Source organism: Anolis carolinensis, chromosome 2 (assembly GCF_035594765.1).
Source record: "Anolis carolinensis isolate JA03-04 chromosome 2, rAnoCar3.1.pri, whole genome shotgun sequence".
Taxonomy (NCBI): domain Eukaryota; kingdom Metazoa; phylum Chordata; class Lepidosauria; order Squamata; family Dactyloidae; genus Anolis; species Anolis carolinensis.
The window spans coordinates 90,003,757-90,028,714 of record NC_085842.1 but is presented as its reverse complement, the minus strand read 5'-3'; the positions used below and the strand labels follow the sequence as shown (position 1 = coordinate 90,028,714).

General features: G+C 45.5%; 1 protein-coding gene across 2 annotated transcripts in view; it reads left to right on the top strand.

Annotated features, from left to right (window-relative positions):
- Positions 1 to 2,053: 2,053 nt before the first annotated feature.
- The window catches only part of cplx2 (complexin 2), a 225,700-nt gene continuing 202,795 nt past the window's right edge, over positions 2,054 to 24,958 (top strand). For both annotated transcript variants that reach the window (XM_062970214.1, XM_062970213.1), the window contains exon 1: positions 2,054 to 2,510. The gene's annotated coding sequence lies outside the window, so the exon portion shown is untranslated. The remainder of the gene's footprint in view (positions 2,511 to 24,958) is intronic.

Below are 24,958 nucleotides of genomic sequence, written 5' to 3'. Positions count from 1 at the left end.
GGACAGTAAAGAAAGCTGAAGAAAATCAATTCATTTCAGATAAGGTGCTGAAGATGGGTTTTATGGATGCCATGGACTGCTAAACAGACAAATAAATGGGTCCTAGATCTAATCATGTCTGAACTCTCCTTAGAAGCCAAGAAAACTAAACAGAGCCCGCCATGCTTTGATATTTTATTGTATTTATCATGTCAGAAGCAAACTGAGAATACAGCTATAATGTATTTTAAAAAACACAAAGTTAAAAACTTGGCATTATGCTAAATGTCCTTTGACCAGAAGCTGGCCACTTTGAATGCCTCTGGTGTCGCTGTAAGAAAGTCCTCCATTGTGCATGTGGCAAGGCTCAGACTGCATTGTAGCAAGTGGTCTGCAGTTTGCTCTTCTCCACATTCGCATGTCATGGACCCCACTTTGTAACCCCGTTTCTTAAGATTGGCTCTGCTTATCCTGGTAACAGAGCACAGTCTGTTCAGTGCCTTCCAAGTCACCCAGTCTTCTGTGGGCCCAGGAAGGAATTTCTCATCCAGTGTCAGCCACTGATTGAGGTTCCAGGTTTTACTTGCCACTGTTGGACTCTCACTTGCTGAGGTGTTCCTGCCTTCCCACAGGATAGTAACACATCTGGGCATCCCCTGGGCAACATCTTTGTAGACGGCCAATTCTCTCACACCAGAAGCGACTTGCAGAATGCAACCAAACAAACAAATGCTTTAGTCATATAATGAAAAGACAAGACACTGGTGCTTGAGAAGTAGAAGGCAGTGGTTCTCAACCTGTGGTTCTCAACCTGGGGTCCCCAGATGTTTTTGGCCTACAATGCCCAGAAATCCCAACCAGTTTACCAGCTCCTAGGATTTCTGGGAGTTGAAGGCCAAAAACATCTGGGGAGCCCAAGTTGAGAACCACTGCAATAGGAGAAGAGGAAGATCCCATTTCAGGTGAAAAGACTCAGTCAAGGAAGCCAGAGTCCGCCAGCTCCAGCGGGGCTTTTGATGCGGGGGTGACTTGGAAGTCTCCCCTCCATGGGGCTGCTATAGAAGTTGATAAGAGTTAAGAATAACAAGGGGGGGGTGCACCAGCCCAGAAGAAGTAGGGGAGAGGGTAGTAATACTAAGAGAACACTGTGGGGTTTTGTTTTGTTTTTATTTTGTGTCAGGAGCAACTTGAGTTGCTTCTGGAGTGAGAGAATTGGCCGTCTGCAAGGACGTTGCCCAGGGGGCACCCGGATGTTTTGATGTTTTTACCATCCTTGTGGGAGACTTGGGATCCTGGTGGTGGCATAGTGTGTTAAAGCACTGAGCTGCTGAACTTGCAGACTGAAAGGTCCCAGGTTCAAATCCCGGGAGCGGAATGAGCGCCCGCTGTTAGCCCCAGCTCCTGCCAACCTAGCAGTTCAAAAACATGCAAATGTGAGTAGATCAATAGGTATCACTCCGGAAGGAAGGTAACGATGCTCCATGTAGTCATGCCGGCCACATGACCTTTGAGGTGTCTACGGACAACGCTGGTTCCTCAGCTTAGAAATGGACATGAGCACCAACCCCCAGAGTCGGTCACGACTGGACTTAAAGTCAGGGGGAAACCTTTACCTTTAACCTGTGTGAGGCTTCTCTCATGTCCCCGCATGGAGCTGGAGCTGATAGAGGGAGCTCATCCGCGCTCTCCCCGGGTGGGATTGGAACCTGGCAGCCTTCAGGTCAGCAACCCAACCTTCAAGTCACGAGGCCTTAATCCACTACTCCACCTGGGGCTCACTTTATGGGTTCAGCTGGCGCGAGTCATAGGCGGGTGCAATCCCCATGGCCGGACGCTTTGTCCCCTCAGGAGGGCAAGAGTCCCTTGGAGCACTTGCCGCCACCACCACCACCCTCCACTCCCGCCAAAACTGCCCTCCCGCCACCTCCCCTTCCTTCAGAAGCAGGTCTCCTTGGCGTGACGGAAAGCCGGCAAGGTGCTGAGAGTGGGCTCTTCTCTCCCGCCCTTCGTCGCCCCTTCCCCTTTGTTTTGTCTCCCTCGCACACCGAGGAAGAGAGAGCGCGAGAGAGACCTAAGAGAGGCAGACCCTGAAGTCCTCTCTCGCGCGCGCGCTCCGCCTGCCCTCCCCTTTATCTCGCCGCCACATCTGCCTGCTCTCCAGGCAGGGAGGATGGCTCGCCCGGCGCCCCGCTCCGCCTGAGGGCTCGGCCGCTGGAAACAGGAGCGGAGGAAGAGGAGGAGGGGGAGGGGACCATGGTGCGGAGCCCCCTCCGGCCCCCCACAACAGCCCAGCCTCTTCCCCGCCAGGCGTGAAGACAGACACAGAGAAAGAAAGACGACTCTATCCAGTCACTCCATTTGCTGCCCCCCTCCCTCCCTCCCTCGCCACCCCGCCGCCCCACAAGCCCTTCGCAAAGCCTGGCGTGGAAGAGCCCTGCGGGGAAGGCGCGCCTCCACAGCGGACGAAGGGCAGCCCGGTTTCCGCAGCCAAGAGAGAGAGAGAGCGAGCGAGCGAGCGAGCGAGCGACCAGGTGGGTAGGCTCTTTTCCTGTGAATGTGTCGCCGCTGCCGCCGCCGCCGCCTCCCTCCCTCCTTCCTCCGCGTCTTCCTCTTCCTGCTCCTCCTCAGGAGCCCCTCTTTCTCTCTCTTTCTCTCTTTCGCTTTCTCTCTCTCTGCGGGCCGCGTAGGCCCAGCCGCTGCGAAAACAAGCGTGCCTGCTTCCCCCCTCGGGGCTGGGCGTGTCCCCCCCCCCCCCAAACCCATCAAAGCCTTCGCCGCTCCCCGATCGCCGCCTCTGCGATGGTCAGCAGCTCCATAGGGAGAAAGAGAGGGAGAGAAGATAAGAAGCCTTCTCCTTTGCTCCCGCGCTTCCTCGCCCTCAGGCAAGGGCCTAGGAAGATGAGGACAACCCCTCGCCTTTCCCTTCCCCCCGCAGCCCCTCAAGAGGGAAACGGCCCCGGGCTGCTTTCCCCCCATCTCGCTTCCAGACAGGAAGGCGAGTCATGGAAGGTCTTCCCGCCCGAGACTCCCTTTCCCCTTCCCCCAGGCGCCTGTTCATCGCAGGGGAGCTTTTGTGTCTCCCTCCCCCATTTTTGGCATCCCTTTCATTATTCTCCAGACTGACTTATTGAGGGGAGCAGGAGAGCTGTTTGTAAAAAGAAAAGAAAGAGGGAGAGAGTATTCTCCTTGTGCTCTCCTTATATAATAGAGTAATGAGACAAGAATGGCAGGGGTGATGGTTAGCACCTTGGGGAGTAGATGGCCTGGGTGGATTTCCCCCTTAGCTCTCCACCCCTAAGATATAGGGCTCAGCCTCAACTCTGACCGATCACTGTGTCATGCACAGGTTCTTCAGGTGGTGTGTTGTGGTAGAATATAGATCAGCAGGTAAGAAACTTTGTGGGCCTTGCATGAAATGTTATGTCTTTCCTTTGCCTTCATGTACTACAAATGCATACAAAAGGCTTGCCCTTGTAGCACAGATATAGGAACTGAAATGCATATAAGGGCAGTTGGAATTGAATCTCTTCAAGGAAAAGAACCACTAAGGTGTAGTGGTCTCAGTGTAGGACTACACGTCTGGAGACCAGAATTAACATTGTGTTATCAAAGGCTTTCATGGCCAGAGTCACTGGGTTGCTGTGAGTTTTTCAGGCTGTATAGCCATGTTCCATAAACATTCTCTCCTGACGTTTCGCCCACATCTATGGCAGGCATCCTCAGAGGTTGTGAAATTGTCCACATGCTTGTGGATTTCAGTGGCTCCTCTGTGTAGTCTGACATAGTGGTTGTTAAAGTGGCTCAGCAATTCTGTGTTCTCAAATAACACAGCATATTATTTGAGAACACAGAAATGCAGGACCACTCTAACAACCACTATGTCAGACTACACAGAGAAGCCATTGAAATCCACAATAATTTCAACAGACAGGAGAAAACCATGAAAATGAACAAAATCTTGCTACCAGTATTTAAAAACTCTAATATCAGGACAGTAAATAAAGGAACAACACTCTGAAAACAGGGAAATTCCAAACATGAAACAACCAGAGCCAGCTAACACCACCCAACAAAGGATTCCCCCAGGCAGTAATCAGCCAGGCCTTGAAGCTGCAAGGCTTTTTGATGCTAATCAAGTTATTAATTGCAACATTCACACTTGCCTCCAATAGACAAGAGTTCTTTCTCCCACCCTGGACCTTCCACAGAGACATAAACTTCCCTTGCCAAGTTTCCAATACAGTGTTCCCTCACTTATCGCTGGGGTTAGGTTCCAGGACCACCCGCAATAAGTGAAAATCCTCAAAGTAGGGACACTATATTTATTTTAATATTTATTCATTATTTTAGTAGTTATACACTATTTTAAGTATTTATCAACCAATCATGTGTTGATAAATCACCTCCTTCTCCTCCCGTTGCCTCTTGGGCTCTTTTTCTCTCCTTCTGGCTTCTCCTTCCTTCCTTCCTTAGGCTGTAAATTGCAATTTTTTAGGATTTATAATAGTCTTTTAGAGTTTATTGAAAAACCACAAAACAGTGAATCCACGAAAAGTGAACTGCAACGTAGTGAGGGAACACTGTATACTGTACCTCACAACCTATAAGAATGCCTGCCGTAGATGTGGGCAAAGCATCAGGAGAGAATGCTTATGGAACATGGCAATGCAGTCTGGAAAACTCACAGTAACCCAGAATTAACATTTCTTCTCCTCTGTGGAAACCCATTGGGTGGCCTTGAGGAAGTTACTGGCAAACCTGCTCTGAACATACTGTATCTTGCCAAGAAAACCCTAGTGTCACCATAAATTGGAAATGACTTGAAGGCATGCAATAGGAAAAAGGGGAATGTCAATCCAAGCCTCCTGGGAACACTGAAAGTGTAATGGATTTGACACAGCCTACTATGGTTGAGATCTGACATGGGGGATATATCGCCAAATCTGAATCTGTGGAGTTGCATGTTAACCTTGCTAGATTGAGTAGCAGTGGTATGCTACTGAATAGATCACCAGCTGCAGAAATTAATGTATAAAAATGTGCAATGAAATGCACAACCAAATGGCCAATTCAGTGCAGAGAATTTCAACAGAGAATTCACATTCACAAGGACACTTATATGCAACTATGCTTCTATGACCTGAACCAAATGTGAAAAACTTACATGGATGTAAGACTCCAATGAGATTGTTGCCTTAAAGTGGAATGGTTTTTTTTGGCTTGTGGAGGAGTGGCTGTTGAGAAAATACTATCATGTTTTGCACTGCATTTTGGCTAACAGACTGTTGATTTCGGGCCATCCGTGATTTGCAACAGTTGGCTCATGTCTGAACAGGAATAATGTTTGCACAATATACAGCCATGCTGGCATGTCCTTTCTTCCAGTGTTTCTCAGGCTGAAGTGAGCTGACAGCAATTTTCTTTCCCAGTGTGCCACGGACTAAAATTGCATCTGCTGGCTACATTTATTTTCTGGAAACTTGCTAAGGGCCAGTGACTCAGGGACCACCACTTGGTCTAGGGACCACCACTTTGTCTAGCATGCACCATACTAGCCTGCTGCTGTTTATGCAGAAATTGTACACCTTACCTGTGCACAGGCCCCTGAATAAAGCCATGTGTGCCTCATGTCTTAATTTTTGTATACTTTTTATCATGTTTTATCATGTTTTAATTGTTTTGTTTTATAGTATATTTGTTGCTGGCCCTCGTGGCAGAATGTAAGCCGCTCTGCGTCCCCTCGGGGAGAAGGGCGGGGTATAAATGCATGTAATAAATAAATAAATAAATGTCTCTGCCACAGGAAAACATAAACAACATCATGTGCAGGTGAAGGTTAGTGTTGCATAATAGTTCACCATTCTTTTTTATTATAGCAATGTTACAAATGTTCTTTCTTTAATGAGAAGCTAATGGGAGGAATCACAGCATTGATCTAGTGACACATTAACTTCTCTTTCTTCCATGGGGAACTTTAACATGAGGTTTCCATTTTTCCCCTGAGGGTGTGGGGAGAATGGAAAGATGGATGAAGCATTCAGTCTACTTAATGATTGCAATAATTTACCCACTTTGATAATCCACAGTAAAAATAACAACCACGGGACTGACAAAATCTACTTGTAAGCTTGCACCAGAAGAGTAGAGGATTTTATTTTTACACTACCTGTTATGTGAACAAAAATTTTCTTTGGCTATTTCAGATGCAGAATAATTGTATGGTGAGATTCATTTGCAACTTTGTGTGACGAAGATATGGTCATTTTTCCTTTCATTGAAATGTCTTATTTCTAGAACTGTAAATCTTGTGTACTCCACCAGATCTTTTGGATTGTAGCTTCCAATATCTATTACCATCATCCATATTAGCCAAACTAAGGGGAGTTATAACCCCAAACCCTTGGAAGGAAAATTTATCTTAGTCTTCTGTCTACCTGTAGTAGCACTTGTAGTCTGCTTACTTTCTGGGGTTTTTAATCCTGGATTTTGTTATATGACTGTGTCAGTTGTATCTTTGCTGGAAGAGGGAATGTAAGCAGGATCCTACTGAAGTGATGGTAAACATATAGTTAAATAGGATTACCAGACTTCAGCAGTGTTTCCAGGTGGTTTGGACCTCTCTGTTATAGTCCACAAAGAGAAAAGATTCTTGACGAGAGTTGCAAGGGGTAGCTTTGTTTACTTCCAGTTTCCACCATTATAACCAATTGCTACTTATCCAGCTGAAGGAGCAGAAGGCAACAATGTAAATGAGACAAAAGAATGTGGAAAAAGTTACTTTCTTGGATGGCATTTCCTGGAATCCAAGAGGTCTGGACATTTTAAGCAAAAAAAAACTAATGTTTCTCAGATACTGATAAGATTATCAAATCAAATCTGATAAGATTATCAAAACTATCAAAAAAGCTAATGTTTCTCAGATATTGATAAGATTATCAAACATGCGCATTGAGAAAACAAAGTTCAGAAAAGCTGGTTTATAGCCATGTGTGTTGAGCAAAGATATTAGGAATCTAGTGATTTCACGTTTGTATACTAATAAACAAGAAAGGAAAATGTGTAATAAGGATTTTGTGTGCTTTCTACAGTGTGTGTGTTATTGGGGGGGAGGTGTTGATGCTTCTATCAAAAACCTGTAGAAGTTGATTTGGGCAAGACATTGAAGGACACTAAATTATCCATTCTGCAGGTTTCGCAGAAGGCAGTCTGTTTCTCTGGAAACATGGAGAAACAGTGTGGTCTAAATGCAGGATTTCCAATAGGTTTAGCCTTTAGTGTACCCTTTCTGTTTGGGCTTGGCTGGCAAAGAGGACTTTCCTATTTGTTGTAGAATGCTTATGTCTTGTGGAATAAAACAGGGTTTGATTTAGTATGTATGGAAAGTAGAAACACATGTAGCTTTCTGCTCTTGCTGGTAGAGGTGACTGGTAGAGATGCCATGCTGTATCTCAGGAAAGCTTTTCTGTTTGTTATTGAAGAGTCCTTCCTAATAGGGGTGTGATAGTTGATTGATTGATCTGTTATAAAAATTGACTCAGCTGCTTTTAATTTACTAAACACTTTCCCCCTGATTAATTGAGCAGCAGTTTTTAAAATTGTTATTATGACTGATAATGATAAGGAGGAGGAAGGGAAATAAAAAGGGAACAAGGCAGCACCTTTAAGACTCAATGCATTTTATTTTGGCACGAGTTTTTATGAATATAACCCTACATCTTCAGATGCCATTTGAAGTGATAATAAGTATCAGGTTGTAAATCATATATATATATATATATATATATATATATATACACACACACACACTAGGGTTGTCCATATTGTCGTAAAAATTCCCCTACCGTAATTATTTCGTATTGTTCCCGTTTTTTGACACGAGTATTGAAACGTTTTCCCTGGGCACTACTGGCAATGTAATACGATCCATCGTTGGCCCATTCTGTAATTGTGTCTTAAAATTTTCGTTAATTTTTTTCCTCCAAATTTTTTTTTAATATTTTTTAAATATTATTTTTTTTATTTTTTTTTTGTTTCTGCAACCTAACATGAACGGGAACCTAGCGCAGCCTAACATGGCTCCCGCTCCCTACCAATCAGAGTCTTCCACGATTGCTAAAAAAGGTGGGGGCTAGCGTCCTCCGCGTCCACGTTTAGAATCGCTATAAAAATCGCCTCTGCACGGAGCCAAGCCATTCTGGGTTGGGATACCGAGGAGAGAGGGTGGTTCGTGCGCACCGTGAAGCTGAGAGGGCAAAGTGACTGGGGGTAGAGGGTTGCTGCAGTGCTTAGATATTGTGTTGGGGGGAAATTGGCTTGGGGCTTGGGGCAGTGTCCTTGCTGTGGATGTTGGGAATTTTTTTTTCCAAAGGAGTCTGCATCCCTCCCTGCTAGTGCTGAGCTTTGGGTTGGTTCCTTCTCCTAAGGTAGACCTTTTGCCTTTCTATTTTTCCTTTTTTGGAATAAAGCAGTCACCCCATAAGCCTTTCTTTCCAAGCCTTAAAAGGAGGGAGCTTGAAAATTATAGTTTTCTAAGCAGCACGTCTGCTTCCCTGTAAGCGCTGAGCTCCTGAGGGAGACCTTTAGCCTTTCCTTTTAAAATTTTTTATTGGAAGTAATAGTTTCCAAAGGACGTGGGGCACCCGCCAAGGCATTGCTTCCCTCACGCTCCATTTCTATTCCCAAGCCTTGGGCTGAGTTTTATTTCTGCAATCACAAAGTCAGACATTGATTTGATTCAATAGAGGGTCCACAACAATTTATAGTTTCCAAAGGACGTTGCCAATCCTGTCAAGGCATTGCTTGGCGTGTGCTGCATTTCTAATCCAAAGTCCTCAGCCAGAGTTTCATTTTTGCAATCACAAGGTCAGCCAGTGGCACCATTGATCAAAAGGTTCAAAGGCAATTTATAGTTTCCAAAGGACGTTGCCAATCCTGTCAAGGCATTGCTTGGCGTGTGCTGCATTTCTAATCCAAAGTCTACACAAGTAGAAGAGGGACTTTTACAGTGATAAGAACCCAATTGAACAGGAAATAAGACTTTCAAACCAGGAACAGGTTTCTTCAAATATTGAAAAATAGTGTATTATAAAAAGTTATGAAAATTCGCCAAAAATCATAGGAGACAGGAAACATTCTGCAATTTGTTGAGCAAAGAGTGTGGAATGTGTTCTCCCACTGTACCAAATTTGATGAGAATAGCTCAAGAAATGAGGGCGGGAGACCCCCAGAAAATTCCCCCCCCTGGTTTCCTGTTTTTTGGTGATTGCGCATGCGTGCCCGCCATTTTAGAAACATTTTAGAAACATTACGAATTTTCGGAAATATCCGAAAATTTTGGGTGAAACATTTAGAAATAATTTCTACATCGAAGAGCCGGCACCCCCTACTTTAGAAACGAGAATTGAAACATTTTTTCCATCGATCGGACAAGCCTAATATATACATTTGTGGGAGTGGAACAGATTGTTTTTAATGTTTGGGCTAGAGCTAAGGAAAATAAAGAATGACCAGCAAAATAAAGTTCAAACAAAATCTTATATGCTGTGGAGCAGCAGGGCATAAGAGAACTCAAATTTAGGAGGAAGAGTTTGATGACCTGCAAGCTAGAAAGAGGGAGAGCTGAAGAGAGAGGGCCTGAGAGGGCTTTGAAGGGGAAAATACTAGATGGAAACAGAGAGCTCGGCAGGAAAGGAGGAGAAAGGAGGGAAATGTAAGCTACTGAGAAAGAATGCAAGCTGCTGAAGAATCCTTGTTCCTGCTGATAAGAGAGAACAAAAGCAAAAAAGGTTCACTGATCTTTGCACATGCTCAAAAAGTTCTGACTATAAAACCAAACTGCAAATTAATTCAGGCACTTTTCTTAGTTGCTCACCCAGCAAGTGAAATGATCAATTAAATTTGTTATAAAAAGGTATCCTGCCTTCAGCATTTGCTTCGATAAAAAGCTGGGAAGGTGTTTGGGCTCATTAATAAGGGAGTACTGCAGTTAGCTCCAACATTTTGGCACCCAAACAGGGACTCAAAAATGCTCTATATTCCCCTTTTAAGATCTCCTGTGGGGAGCTCCGACTACTCTAACTGCAATGCCAAGGAGTTTAAGTGTGCACATCTGCTAATTTCAGCAGTTTACAATGCAGACAAGCAAGATTGAGCCAGGGGCGGAGGACCACAGGGAACATTGAAATGAAATCGCCAAGAGCGAAGAGATTGTGCTCCACCCACAAGGCAGTTGCTGCAAGGCAAGGCTCTTGGCAAGTACGTGGGGACACCCACCATGGGGGGAAGGCCAGGAGGATCCCAAGCCAAGGGAATAAAAGCTGGGAGGACTCTAGGAGGCAGGAAAAACCCAAAGGGAGAAAGGAGGACCCCTCAGAAAGAAGGCATGTGTTCAAGGAATGACTTGAGTGTGTGTGAATGAGACGCCAAGAGGCGCCCAGACTGCCAGGCAAGGGCCTTGGTCTGTGGTCATGGCAATGTGAAAGGGAGCTGGACATTCTGCAGTTCTGTTTTTCCTTGTGAGAGGAGTGGTCATTCCCCCAACAAAAGGATCCAAAAAGATACAAATCATGTCTTAACATACTGTAGCTTCTTCTTTGGAGACTGCTATGATGATGGTGATGATTATAGTGTTTTTTAAAAATGCAAACTGGCAAATGCCAACTTTATTATACTCACAGGCCCATTTTTCCAAATGCAATCCATGCCAGCTCTCCTTGGTAAATATCTAAGGAAATCTATCATCCTCACCAAACTTTAAGAGAAAATGTTTTCAATAAATGCTTGCATTCTGTCAAAGCTGGTAAGATAAAACTTCTGTATGGAAAACAAACAGGTTTACACTAGCAGAGCATCTACCTCCAAATCATTGTCTATTAGATGTTTTAAACTGCTGGGGTGAGGGGTAGGGTATGGCTTTAAAATATTTTGACCTTCAATTCTCCATCAGCCCACATGATAAGGGATTATAGAAACTGATGTAGGCTGAAACATCTGGAGAGCCAAACTTTTTCACACCTATGGTACATCTGATATTGTAACCATTATGCCATTTCTAAAATATTGGCAAAACTGGCATTTCTTCTTTCAGAAAAATCCTGGGGCACTGTGAGAGAACAGCGGATGTGTAAAAGGAGGAGTCTATAGCTGCTTTGAACATAGCTCAGTGTTTGTTTTTTCAGTCACTGTGAGCAAAATATTAGTATTGAAATGATTCCAGCTAGTCATAGCTATTAACACCTTAGAGAGGTAGATAAGAAATTGAATTCACACCTTAACTCTCTTCCTACTGTTTATTTAGAGCACTTTACTCTCAAATTCACTAAACAGGCCCAACAGGCTTGCTCATAGAAAAAGAGACGAGTCTCCTGTCAAATTGTGAGATCATTATTACTTTCATTACATTACAGTCACACCTGGAAACCCCAGTGAGTTGAGCAATGGATATGCATAGTAAGAGAGAGGGAGGAGTTTGTTCTGCCCTGAGCAGCTTCTTAAATTGGATAAGCAAATCTGTTTAGAGACACACAGTAGAACAAACAACATGATGGAACAAACAAACAAAAAAATCAGATTTCTTGATTATGTGAATGTTCTATGTTATAAACAATACAATAATAAGATGAACATTTTATGTTGTTGTGTCACTTCCAGGTTTCATCAGAATACCCACAGGGGACTTAAATCTCTGTGCAGTAAGAAACTTTCTCAGAAGTAAGAAACTTTCCATTATGGAAACCAGTGATCTACCCTTAGACAGTCTAGAGGCCCCCTGGCTAGTCCAAAATGATGGAGAATAAAAATGAACATGAAAGTGGAAGACTGTATGTGGTTTTCTAAAACTGGTAATTTTATGTCACCGGGGTTCGGAAAGTCCTATGACCTGTTTCAAAAGCAAGCTGCCACATCTGATGGCTTCCTGGAAAGTCAGGGAAAGGGTGGTCGAGATTTTCATATTAGGCCATTGATCACAATAACTGCTGGGGGGGGGGGGGCAGACGTCCATTGGCTACATTATCTCATCCTTGGTCAATCTGAATGAGACTGAAATGGGTGCAGTCTATGGACCTCAGTGGGAAAAAGTATGCATGTACTTACCTATCCCTTGACCAATAGTAAGACTAATGTCTCATTTTGATTAGACCATGAATTTATGCATATGTGTCTCCCAACTTGATTATCACACTGAGAATACAGAATAGCAGAAATGCAATTTATTTGCATAGTTGTGGACTAAATATTCTTAAGTACCATGAATGAATGCCTCCTACCAATTATATTTTGAACTGTTCCAGTTCTTTTCTCTAGTTGCTTACAGTCCACTCAAGCTGTATTTCAGGAGTTCAAAATACTTTCCAGTTGAAAGAATGTCACTTTGAGGAGGGTGCAGGAGGTGGGATTTCATTTAAATATTAGGAGAAACTTCCTGATAGTCGAAGCTGTTCAACAGTGGAATATGCTGCCTAGAAGTGTGGTAGATTCTCCTTCTCTGGAGGTTTTTAAGCAGAGGCTGGGTGGCCATCTGTCTGGAGTGCTTTGATTGTGTGTTTCTGTATGGCAGTGGGTTGCATTAAGTGGCTCTTATGGTCCCTTTCAAATTTATGATTCTACTAGCTTGGGGACCCGGCGGTGCCCGGGTTATTAGTAGAGGGCATTGAGTTGTTTTGGATATTATGAATGGGCCCATTGATGCAGATCTGTAGCCGATGGGGTTTGCAGTGGAAGGCAATTTGGATGAAGGTAGTGCAAATCCCATAATCCTTGGTCCATCCTCCCCCAAACTGCTGCCGGGTGTAAAGTGTCATTTGGGATATGTGTGCCAAGTTTGGTTTAATTCTGTCATTTGTGGCAGGTGCAGTGGTCTCAGGAAGTGAGTGAAGGTATTGTAAATCCCATCATGCATGGTCCAGTGTCCCTTAAATCACAGCAGGAGATAAAGTGGGTGATGAGGGGTATGTGTGCCAAGTTTGGTCTTGATCAGTCATTGGAGTGGGTTGCAGTGGTCTGAGGAAGTATGTAAAGGTACTGTAAATCCCATCTTCCCTAGTTCATTGTTCTCTAACACCGCAGGAGGACATAAAGTGGGCTAGATTGCACCTTTGTGTCCAGTTTGGTATAGTTTCGTCATTCATGGGCATCACAGCGGTCTGTGGGAGGTTAATTGGCTGAAGGTACTGCAAATCCCATCATCCTTGGTCCATCCCTCCGCAAACTGCACCAAGACGTAAAGTGGGTCATATCGCACCTGTGTTGGTACAGTTTCGTCATTCATGCGTATCACAGTGGTCAGTGGAAGGTGAATTGGACAAAGGTATTGCAAATCCCATCATCCTTGGTGCGGTCTTCCGCAAACTGCAGCAGGATGTGAAGTGGGCCACATTGCACCTGTGTGTCATGTTTGGTACAGTTTCGTCATTCATGGGTATCACAGTGGTCTGTGGGAGGTGAATCGGGTGAAGGTACTGCAAATCCCATAATCCTTTGTCCATCCTCTACCAAAATGCTTCAGCGGGTAAAGTATGTCATTTGGGATATGTATACCAAGTTTGGTTCAGTTCTGTCATTCGTGGCAGTTGCTGTGGTCTGAAGAAGTGAGTGAAGGTACTGTAAGTCCCATTATTCTTGGTCTGTCCTCCCCCAAACTGCCCTGGGACGTAAAGGGGGTCATGGGAGTTCTGCCTGCCAAGTTTTGTCCAGTTACGTCACTGGTGGGCATCGCAGTGGTCTGTGGAAGGGAAAGCAATTGAAAGTACTGCATATCCCATCATCCGTGGCCCATCATCCCAAAAACGGCACCAGGACATAAAATGGGTCATAGGGGTTATGTGTGCCAAGTTTGGACCAGGTCCGTCATTCCTGGTGGTCACAGTTGTCTGTGAAAGTGGGAGCCAATCAGAACGCTGCTACATACTCCGCCGCATACAAACATTCACTTTTATTATATACTAGCTTGGGGACCCGGCGATGCCCGGGTCATTTGAGAATGGTATTACAGTAGAGTCTCACTTATCCAACACTCGCTTATCCAACGTTCTGGATTATCAAACGCATTTTTGTAGTCAATGTTTTCAATACACAAACAAATTATGATCTCCAGCAGAGTCCCAATGCCGTAGATGCAGAAGCCAAAGAAATAATACACTCAAGTAGCATCCATTTAAGATACTGAAATACAACAATTAATGCAGCCAGAAATGTACAAGCTGGGGATTGCAATGTTAATAATTTTTATAATGATCCCAAGCACCTCTTGAAAAATGGCTGTCATAATGGTTGCAACACTTCCTCTGCAGTGTCATGTCATGCTTATTTTTATATGTAACTAGCTTGGGGACCCGGCGATGCCCGGGTCATTTGAGAATGGTATTACAGTAGAGTCTCACTTATCCAACACTTGCTTATCTGTCTAGACCCAGGCTGCAGAGCACCAATAACCATACACAGAGGCCAGAATCTATCTAATATCTTTATTGAAGGAATATATAAAGTTAATAAAAACAAGTGTAGAAAATAGTCCAGAATTAGACCTTTCAGGAAAGGTCAGTATTAGTCCAAAAAAGCAATGTCCAATAAGAAATATTAAGGTCCAAAGTTGTAATCCAATAACCGAAACACTCACTTTGCCAAGCAAAGTGAGGGGAGATGACAAGGTCCTTTAGTCCATGAAACTTGAGCGAGGCTAGGAATTAACTTGATACTTGAAACAAGGCTTGAACGTGGAACAAGGTAACTAAGAACAAGAACAAGGTCCGTGGAATAACTTGATAAAATCCGTGGAACAAGGCAAGGATTGATCCTGGGAAACAAGGCAAAGTCCGTAGATAAACAAAGGCTGGGAAGCAAGGCGAAGGCTGGATAGCAAGGCAAGGCTTGAGCAGGAGCGAGGCTTGAATCGGAGCGCGCTGTCCAGACACAACTCGCTCCGTAGGCTGACGAATTGACTCCGCGAAGTTACTACGCGGGTCAAACACCTAAATAGAGTCTAACTTTCCCGCCGAAGCAGTTCTCTGGGAATCAGAACCGAAAGCTAAACTCTGAGACCAGATGTGAGACTCCCCAAAGATTCTCACGAGAAGCAGTCTTAATTGGCCACATTCTTAGCTGCAATCCTCGCACTCCTGCGCGAAGCTGATTCCAAACTTCTCTGTTGTTTACAAAACTCCCGGCGCAAGAACACGGGAGAAGTAGGCTCTGGGCTTGTTTGACATACTTCTGGGAGACAACTTTCTTGCAGGTGCAAGGTTCCCAGATCTGCCTGGGAAAGATCTGGCTGAGAAGAATCCAGTTCAGACTGGGAAGGTAAAAAACCCAAGTTTTCATCTTCATCAGGAATTACAATGTCCTGAGCAGGACTACAAGGCCCATGGGTCATCACACTATCCCCCTCCTCAAGGCCCCTCCCAAACTGGGGCCCTCTCCCCGAGGCGCGAGGTCGCGGTTTGGTGGGATAGGTCTGATGAAAGCGACGGGTTAGATCAGGAGCATGGACTGTGGAGGCGTCTTCCCAAGAGCGTTCCTCAGGGCCAAAACCCACCCAGTCAATGAGATATTGTAGGCGGCGGCGGTGAAAGCGAGAATCCAAAATGTCCTCAACCTCGAACTCCTCCTCCCCATTCATCAAAACAGGAGGGGGGGCCGGTTGGTCTGTATCAGGTCGCACACCATCCGCCGGAAGGAGCAGGGAACGGTGAAACACTGGGTGAATGCGCATTGAACGCGGAAGTTGGAGTTTGAAAGTCACGGGGTTAAGTTGCGCCACCACTGGATAGGGGCCAATGAAACGGGCATCTAACTTCCGGCAAGGGCGGTGGGAGGGCAGGAAGCGAGTGGACAGAAAAACCCGATCTCCTACCTTGATTTCGGGGCCCGGCTGGCGATGTTTGTCAGCGTGGCGTTTATAGTCCTCCTTGGCTTGGTCCAGTTGCTGGAGCAAAAGTTGTTGCACCGCTGTGAGTTCCTGCAGCCAATCCTCTGCTGCGGGAACTTCTGAAGTTTCAATGACAGGGGGGAAGAAACGTGGATGGAAGCCGTAGTTTGCAAAGAACGGCGTTTCTTTTGTAGAAGCTTGAACTCCATTGTTGTAGGCAAACTCAGACAGTGGTAACAGAGAAGCCCAATTGTCCTGTTGGTAGTTTACATAACAGCGAAGATACTGCTCCAAAGTGGCATTGGTGCGCTCCGTTTGCCCATCTGTTTGGGGATGATGAGCTGAAGATAAGCGAGAGTCTATGCCCAATAGTTTTTGTAGTGCCTTCCAAAAACGAGAGGTGAATTGAGATCCACGGTCTGTGACTAAACTCTTGGGCAATCCATGTAGTCTGAAAACATGTTGAAGAAATAGTTCCGCAGTTTCTTTGGCCGTGGGGAGGCCTTCACAGGGAATGAAATGGGCTAACTTGGTGAAAAGGTCCACCACCACCAAGATCGTGGTGAATCCACAGGAAGGTGGTAGGTCAGTGATGAAATCCGCGGAAATTATTTCCCATGGGCGAGATGGGGTAGGAAGGGGGTGTAAAAGCCCTGAGGGCTTCTCCCTTCGTATCTTGGAGCGCTGGCATACTGGGCAGGTGTTGACATATTTTTCCACATCCTTGCGGATCTTGGGCCACCAAAAATCCCTTAGGATCAAATGCATAGTTTTAAATAGTCCGAAGTGTCCTGCTGGTTTGCAGTCATGACACAGACGAAGCGCTTTTTCCCTGCCCGGTCCGGGTGGGATATAAACATGATTTCTATAGCAGAGCAGCCCATCTTTAAGCGAAAAGGGAAAGTGCAGACCTTGGCGAAGTTGGTCCTGCGCCCAGGCATCTGCTTGCTGACTAGCCCTGATTTCTTGAGCACAGATGGGTCCTGGAGTAGGGGAAGTTGAACCAATGGGAATGGATTTGGTGTTCCCCACCGTGAGCGTGGCAAAGTTCTCGGGTTGTAGCAGTTGGGATTCAAAGGTCTCCTTGCGTCCTGCAGCGTATTCCGGTTTACGTGACAGGGCGTCTGCTTGCTTGGTTTGGGCTGGGGTCACATAATGGATCTGGAAGTTGAAATGTTCAAAGAATAAAGCCCAACGTTGCTGCCTCTGATTTAGTTTGCGGGCAGTTCTTAGATGTTCTAGATTACGATGATCAGTGTGGACTTCAATGGGAAATTTGGCCCCTTCTAGCCAATGTCTCCAAGTTTCAAAGGCTGCCTTTATGGCCAGTAGTTCTTTTTCCCAAATGGTGTAATTCCTCTCTGGTGTGGTTAGTTGACGAGAATAAAAGGCACAGGGATGGAGGTGATCTCCCACCGGTTGTAAGAGTACAGCCCCAATTGCCACATCAGAGGCGTCCGCTTGCACCACAAAAGGGGTTCCAGGATTTGGGTGCTGTAGAATTGGCTGGGAGGTGAATAGTTTCTTTAGTTGTTGGAACCCTTTCTCTGCTTGATCAGTCCAGCGGAAAGGCTGCTTTCCACGGATGCAGCTAGTGATGGGGTCGGACCAGCGGGCAAAATCTGGAATGAACTTGCGGTAATAGTTCGCGAACCCCAAGAAACGCTGCACCTCTTTCTTGTTAGTTGGCGCCCGCCATTCCAATACTGCTGAAACCTTGGCTGGATCCATGGAAAGCCCTAGAGGCGAGATGCGGTAACCAAGGAAATCTACCTCTTGTAGATCAAAGGCGCATTTTTCCAGCTTGGCATAAAGTCCATGATCTCGCAATCGTTGTAACACCATTTTGACGTGGTTCTCATGTTCTGATTGTGATCTAGAAAACACCAAAAAATCGTCCAGGTAGATTATCAAGAACCTGTCTAGATAGTCCTGAAAAATGTCATTGACAAAATGCTGGAACGTTGCGGGGGCTCCGCATAAACCGAAATTCATAACTCGGGACTCGAATAATCCGAATTTGGTCTGGAAGGCGGTCTTCCACTCGTCCCCTTCCCTGATGCGAACTAAGTTGTAAGCCCCCCGAAGATCCAGCTTGGTGTAAACCTTGGCTCCTCGAAGCCGATCCAGTAGATCCGAGATTAAGGGCAGGGGATAGCTGTTCCGCTTGGTGATATTGTTCAATGCTCTGTAGTCCACCACCAAGCGTAGTTCCCCTGACTTCTTCTTCACAAACATCACTGGGGAGGCGGCTGGGGATTGAGAGGGTCTGATGAATCCCTTGCGAAGGTTTGTCTCTAGGAATTCCCTGAGAGCTTCTTGCTCTGGTTCAGTCAGGGAGTAGAGATGCCCTCGCGGGATCGGGGCCCCCTCCACCAAGTCAATGGCACAGTCTTAAGGTCTATGTGGGGGTAATTTTTCGGCTTCTTTCTCATTGAATACATCCCAATACTCGGAGTACTTCTTTGGCAAGGTGATGATGGGCTCGGTGTCTGTGGCGTGGCATACCTTGGCTACGAGGCAATGGTTTTGGCAGTACGGTGAAGCAAACTGCAGTTCTCTGTTGGACCAGGAGATGTTAGGGTCGTGGAGAGTCAGCCATGGAATTCCCAAAATCACAGGGAAATGGGGGACCTCGGTAACAAAGAAGGAAATTTCTTCCATATGTTCCCTTATCCACATCCTGGTGGGTTCCGACCACTGACTTACGGGGCCCGTCTTGAGGGGGCGGCCGTCTATGGCTTGCACCACACGGGCATTCTTGAAATCATGATATTGTAATCCCAGAGAGTCGGCATACTCTCTATCGATGAAATTGTTGGTAGCTCCAGAGTCTATCATGGCGTGGATCATGACGGGTCCCCTTTTTGCTGACCATAATGTGACCACGAGAAGGAACAGGACCCCGGTTGGCGGCTCTTGGATGGATTTTTTGACCGGGTTGGCGAGCCTCTCTACACCCGGTCGTTGGCTTCCCCCGCCGGCTGTGTGCCAGTCGGCTCAGACGTCTTCGTCTCCGTGGAGGACGCCGCCGCAAGACGGGCGGCAGGCTTCCCTTTGGCTGGGCACTCTCTGGCGAAGTGGCCCCCGTTCCCGCAGTACCAGCAGAGGTTTAAGCGTTGACGACGGGCCTTCTCGGCGGCATCTAGTCTGGGACGCACATTGCCCAACTGCATCGGCACCTCCTCGCCTCCTCTGGGGTATGGGGTTGGCGGTGGGGGTCTCCAGACCGGACGTGGCTGAACGCTGGCGGGAGCGGGGGGTTTTGCCCCGGCTCTACCGCCCTGGCCTCGAACCCACTGTTTCCTGTTGGCAATCATGACTTCAGCCCGTAAACATTGATCAATGAGTGCCTCGAGGGTCTGGGGAGGATCCACCTTGGAGATTTCTTCCAGCATTTCAATGTTGAGACCCTCCCGGAATTGTCCCCTGAGGGCTACATCGTTCCAGCCGGTGTTGTGGGCCAGCACTCGGAACTCGGCTATATACTGAGACATAGGTCTGTCTCCTTGGAAAAGGCGACGGAGTTTGTGACCGGCTGCCTCCAAATTGTCCTCGATTCCCCAAGTCTCCTTGAGGTGGTCCAAGAAGTGTTGCGCTGATCTTAGGTGTGGAGAGGCTTGGTCGTACAGTGCCGTCGCCCAGCTGGCCGCTGGCCCGTCTAGAAGACTGTAAACCCATGCCACTTTGATGTCTTCTTGGGGAAACTCGGCAGCACGGGCCTCTAGATAAGCTTGACATTGGCGACGGAAGACATGAACCTTAGAAGCTTCTCCAGTAAACTTGGTTGGCAACGCCATGGCCGGAAGACGAATTCCGCGTTCCTTCAAACCCCTTATTTCTCCATCCTGTGCATTGAGCTTATCACGGATTCGGTCCACCTCATCCTTGTCGATGGTGTAGGTAATCGGCTGGCCGCTCGGCCCAGGTACGACTCCGGTAGACATTCTGGCCGAGGTTAATTGGTGCTTAGGGTGGCGGAGTCAAACTGTCAAGACCCAGGCTGCAGAGCACCAATAACCATACACAGAGGCCAGAATCTATCTAATATCTTTATTGAAGGAATATATAAAGTTAATAAAAACAAGTGTAGAAAATAGTCCAGAATTAGACCTTTCAGGAAAGGTCAGTATTAGTCCAAAAAAGCAATGTCCAATAAGAAATATTAAGGTCCAAAGTTGTAATCCAATAACCGAAACACTCACTTTGCCAAGCAAAGTGAGGGGAGATGACAAGGTCCTTTAGTCCATGAAACTTGAGCGAGGCTAGGAATTAACTTGATACTTGAAACAAGGCTTGAACGTGGAACAAGGTAACTAAGAACAAGAACAAGGTCCGTGGAATAACTTGATAAAATCCGTGGAACAAGGCAAGGATTGATCCTGGGAAACAAGGCAAAGTCCGTAGATAAACAAAGGCTGGGAAGCAAGGCGAAGGCTGGATAGCAAGGCAAGGCTTGAGCAGGAGCGAGGCTTGAATCGGAGCGCGCTGTCCAGACACAACTCGCTCCGTAGGCTGACGAATTGACTCCGCGAAGTTACTACGCGGGTCAAACACCTAAATAGAGTCTAACTTTCCCGCCGAAGCAGTTCTCTGGGAATCAGAACCGAAAGCTAAACTCTGAGACCAGATGTGAGACTCCCCAAAGATTCTCACGAGAAGCAGTCTTAATTGGCCACATTCTTAGCTGCAATCCTCGCACTCCTGCGCGAAGCTGATTCCAAACTTCTCTGTTGTTTACAAAACTCCCGGCGCAAGAACACGGGAGAAGTAGGCTCTGGGCTTGTTTGACATACTTCTGGGAGACAACTTTCTTGCAGGTGCAAGGTTCCCAGATCTGCCTGGGAAAGATCTGGCTGAGAAGAATCCAGTTCAGACTGGGAAGGTAAAAAACCCAAGTTTTCATCTTCATCAGGAATTACAATGTCCTGAGCAGGACTACAAGGCCCATGGGTCATCACATTATCCAACGTTCTGAATTATCAAACGCATTTTTGTAGTCAATGTTTTCAATACATCGTGATATTTTGGTGCTAAATTCGTAAATACGGTAATTACTACATAGCATTACTGCGTATTGAACTACTTTTTCTGTCAAATTTGTTGTATAACATGATGTTTTGATGCTTAATTTGTAAAATCATAACCTAATTTGATGTTTAATAGGCTTTTCCTTAATCCCTCCTTATTATCCAACATATTCACTTATCCAAGGTTCTGCCGGCCTGTTTATGTTGGATAAGTGAGACTCTACTGTATTTGTCTTTTAATGTTATGTATTCTGTTTGGAGTGGGTAAACTACAATTCCCAGAATTGTGGCTGAATCCTTCTCAAACCCTGCCAGTATTCTAAGTTGGCCATTTTGGGTGTGTGTACCAGGTGTGGTGCAGTACTGTCTGGATGGGGGTGAACTACTGCAATTTGTAGATTCCCAGGGCAATTGCCCCGAAATATCTATCAGTATCCACAGCAGGCAATATTCAGTTTGTGTGCCAAGTTTGGTCTAGATTCGTCATTGGCTGGGTTCAGTAGTGGTTGGATGGAGGTGAACTACAACTCCCAAAAGCAAGGCCTCTTCCCACAAATACCTGCAGTATGTTCAGTAGGTCATGAGGCTTCTCTGTGTGAAGTGTGCTCCTAGTGCATTGTCGGTGGGGGTCAGTGTTTATCTGGCTGCAGGTGAACTATAACTCCCTTTTTCCTAAATTTGTCCAATATGTTGTATTGGTTATGGGGGCTCTGTGTGCCAAGTGTGAGGCTCATTCATTGCAGGTGAACTATAAATCCCAGTACCAACTACTCCTTAACTTCCAGGCCAGTTGCCCTCCAAACCCGCCAGTAGTCAAATCTGGGTATATTGGGTCTGCATGGCAAGTTTGGGCGAGAGCCATCATTATTTGGGTTCATAGCATTCTGGGTGTAGGTGAACTACAACTCCTGTATATTCCCCAGTAGGAGTGACAGTGCTCTGACTTGATGCAGGGTGAACTACAACTTCCAGCATGTGGAGTCAATCCCAAAACTCCTCCAGTAAGTTTAGTTGCAGCTCAGTTCTGCTGTGTTTGTTATGTAGAGAGATTGGAAAGGAAAGGGCAGTGGGTGGGCCCATGCAAATTCCACAGCAATGGAGAACCCTGGGATGCCTGCCTGTGGTGGAAGAAAAAGCAAAATCTAGGATGAAATGGTCCCGAAACGAAAGCATTCCTTGGGTGGTGGGCTGTAGTGTTTGGGAAGGACATTGGCAGGGGCTGGGCTGCATGTTCATGGCGCTCGCTGTAACCGCAATGTCAGTGGAAAAGAGTGACTTGCTGGGTTCTCAGGAGTGGGAAGTATAGCCTGTTTGTGGAGGCCAGAGGCTGTCTGTGTGAGCAGACATCCGTGCCACATACACACATATGGGTTTTCGCTTTTATTATGGATTTAGATAAGATATAGGTTAAAGGTGCTTGAGAAACATACAGGATATTTTTGCTAGAATGATTTTGTGTATGTTTGACTTTGAGTGAATCTTAAGGCATTCACATAATGTTAAAATTTAGCTGTCTCTCACCACCACCACTTCTGTGGCCATCTCCATGTTCCTTATGCTTCACTTATGCTCCAAAAGGATTCAAGCCTTTGTTTTCAGAAAATAGTTTGGAACCACCTACAGACTTGGAAAAATTATATTTTTGGACTAGAGCTCTCAGTGCCCCACCTGCTAGTATGCAGTCCAACAGTTAGCTTTCTCAAACCTGAAGATTTTAGCATAATGTGGAACCAGCTCTCCTGCATAGCCAAGACACTTTATTGTACCTGAAGGAAACGTGGATTTAGAAGGAAATATTTCCAACAACTCAAAATAATTTCAGAATAGCAATTGTGAGGACTGTACTTGGATTATTGTATCTTCCTTAACACAAATTTCTTGAAAGCTCCTAATAAGAGGAATCATATGATTTTAGAACTGGGAGGCAACATGGTGTAGTATTTTGAGTTTTGAATTAGAACTCTAAAGACCAGGGCTCAAATCCCAATTTAGCCATGGAAAGCCAATGGGTGACCTTAGACAGGTGGACTCTCTCTGCCTTGGGGAGAGATAAAAGCAAACCCCTCACACACAGCAGTAGCAGCAGCAGCAACAACAACAACAACAACAGCAACAACAGAATCCTACAAAGGAAAACCTGTGATAGGACTGCCATAAGGTATAATAACTTGAAGGCAGATAACAACAGTAACAGAGCTAGGCAGTACATGGATGTAATCTGTTATTTGTTTTTTAATTTTTATGCCAAGTTTTTCAATATGGAACAGCTTGTGGAAGGTACTAGGAGATGGCGGTATGCAGTCCATTCTGCACAATGAGTATAACCAATGCTGGAAGAGAATGCCAGGAATCAGATAGCTTCTTTGTGTTACTGCTGAATGTGTGTGATTCTAGCTTTCAGCTGGGAAAAGTGGGGAAAGTGCAATGGAGTCCACTTTAACTGGGACACCTATGGCTCCAATTAGTCTCTTGCTACCTGGAAACCCTGGTACTTTTTCCAACATTGTAGTGCTTTTACCAATTGAATAAATACCCTAAAGGCAACAGATCACATATAATCTTGGAAGGTGACTAGGGACAGTCCTAGTTCATACTTGGATGGGAGACTGCCAATGAATCCCAGGTGCTTTAGACTATATTTCAGAAGAATACAATAACAAACCACATCTATTGTTCACCTAACAAAACCTGTGAAATTAATGGGGTTTCCATAAGTCAACACATTACTTAAAGATACACAGATAATCTCCCTCTCTCCCTCTCTCTCTCTCTCTCTCTCTCTCTCTCTCTCTCTCTCTCTCTCTCTCTCTCTCTCTCTCTCTCTCTCTCTCACACACACACACACACACACACACACACCACAGAGTGTTCCTCTTTAAAAAGATGAGAGACAACAGCCACACTTCTTTGTGACAAGGCTTCCCGTATATATAATGTGAGGACTTGGGATGGTGGCTTGGACAATGTATTACCAGGTGCGTATGAGTCATTGCAGTGGAGCTAGTTAAATCTTTTTGCTATTTGATCTTTCTGCACATGATTCTTTCTCATATTTGCAACCTGATGGAGTCATGTAGAGGTCCATGTTGTAAAACTGGCGTTTTCCATAAACACTGGACAGGCAGCCATTCTCATTAGAACTATGCAACAGTTTGTTTTCCTGAGATGATTCTGTCTTGAGCAAGTATATTCATTTCTTCACTTACATTAGAGGATCTGGCCCCTGAATTGTGTCTGGGATAGTAATTACTACTGATATATAGGAGCCCCCAGTGGCGCAATGGGTTAAACTCTTCCACTGGCAGGACTGCTGACTTGAAGGTTGGGTTGCTGACCTGAAGGTTGCTGATTCAAATTTGGGGAGAGCACAGGTGAGCTCCCTCTGTCAGCTCCAGCTCCCCATGCAGGGACATGAGAGAAGCCTCCCACAAGGATGGTAAAACATCCAGGCGTCCCATGGGCAACGTCTTTGAAGATGGCTAATTCTCTCACACCAGAAGTGACTTGCAGTTTCTCAAGTCACTCCTGACACGAAAAAAATTATTACTGATTTATTTTTTCATTTTACTGGTTTATGGAATTTAGTATTTGGCATCTGACTGATGAGTCCTATGTTAGTCCAACTACCGTTGACTTTGAATCTATGGAATTTTTAGATGTTGACTCACCATTCAGTAGTTGATTCACTGGGTGTATTCCAATTGGGTCTGCCCAATAGGATCCAGATCACAGCCTCCCAAAATGTATCTTACAAGGTCAAAACAATCATATAAAACAATAGTTTAAAATAGAAACTACTCTGGTTATCTACAATATTACTTTGACCTTGGAAGACAATTCCTAGAGACTATATTAGGTGCCAAGGATTGAATTCAGCAAACCAACTGTGTGATAACATAAAAGACAGTGGCTACAACTCAATGCATGAGAGGATGCAACTCATTATTTCTGTGTCATTCACTCACCACTTCTGCCAAGAAAACAAGAAATGCCTGGATAATTACATTGTATTCCCTGACCGACTTGAGTCAATGCCACCAATTGAATGAATCTGAGATTTTTTTAAAAAAGAAACAAACAAATATAA